Below are 1,505 nucleotides of genomic sequence, written 5' to 3' on the forward strand. Positions count from 1 at the left end.
ATACATCACGTACCCTCCTCTCCACAATTCTTCGAACACATAGTTTTGCCTTTTGTAAAAAATCACTGCGTTTCTGTATAACATACTTGGAGTCAAAGTGTCCAACATCTATTACAATTATAAACAGATGAAAGAAAGTCATTGTATTTATTGGCAGTATTACGCAATCAAATATTTTGAAAGAGTTCCAGTGGTATAAATTTACAATATCCTACAAATAAATATATACGTTTATTCTTTAAATCAATTCTTAGCAATAACATAATAGTATAAATTGCAGAATCAATATAGCCAATTTTAATGTAATGACTGCAATACTAATACAAAATAACAGCGGTAAGTTATTACAAATGAGAGGAGAGAGAGAGAGAGAGAGAGAGAGAGAGAGAGAGAGAGAGAGAGGCATTTAGACAATGAGAGAGAGAGAGAGGCATTTAGACAATGTTTCATTACAGTGTGAAACTTATTAGAATTAAAATGAAGCCATAGTGAATTATTACATTCCAAAAATAATAATTATTGTGTTCTTTCACATCAAAATAATACATTCATTAGGCAATGTATACTTTTAATTTCAGAAATTTTTATAACAGCTCTGAACTTCACTGTTTCGATGAATTTATTACATGTGTCAATGAATGAGGGTTGATAACATTGCTTTAGTCATTCATTGCTTTGTTCATCATGTGATATGCACAATGTTCTTAATAACTTCTTATGTAAAGTTCTATCATCAAAAAGATAATCTACGTAAGTTTTAAAAGTCGCGAATCTTTAAACAACAACTTGAAAATGGGTATATCAGTATTTTGTATACATTCTAGCATTGCTAGATTTACTTTTAAATTTTAAAGTATATGAGCAGATTGAGCGACTTTCCATCCAGAAAATTTGCTGTTGGCAAGACCTCACTACAAAGAAAAATGGTCTTTCCGGAGTGAAATGCTAAAAAATTCATAAATACCAGCATTGTAAGTTATACAAACAGGTATTAAGCAATGGGCATAAATATCGTTCTGCTTGAATTGAGAACAGCCCCCCCCCCCCCCTTTCCCTTTCTTTTACAGGCATGCTTTCACTTTTCAGATGAGACCATGTCCCCCATATGTGAAGAAAATAGCCAATACGTAAAGAGAATTACAGATAAAGCTTTTTCTAGAATGAGATTTTCACTCTGCAGCATAGTGTGCACTGATATGAAACTTCCTGGCAGATTAAAACTGTGTGCTGGACCAAGACTCTAACTTGGTGATCTTAACCCCAGATCTGTGTTGCCGATTTGGGAGGTAGATCTCGTATCTGGAAAGAGGAGATGACAGTTAGGGTACTATGGGTGAGCAGCTGCCATCAATTTTTGATGGTGCAGAACCCACAATAGTGGAACTGCTCCCTAGTCCAAAGGCACCTGTTACCAGTCTTACCCCACAATAGTGTATCGAATCCAGACGTAATGTCGAAGCTGATGAAAAGTCATATGAGAGATTCCTGTAATCTAGGTGTGACTT

Source organism: Schistocerca americana, chromosome 7 (genome assembly GCF_021461395.2).
Source record: "Schistocerca americana isolate TAMUIC-IGC-003095 chromosome 7, iqSchAmer2.1, whole genome shotgun sequence".
Classification (NCBI taxonomy): Eukaryota; Metazoa; Arthropoda; class Insecta; order Orthoptera; family Acrididae; genus Schistocerca; species Schistocerca americana.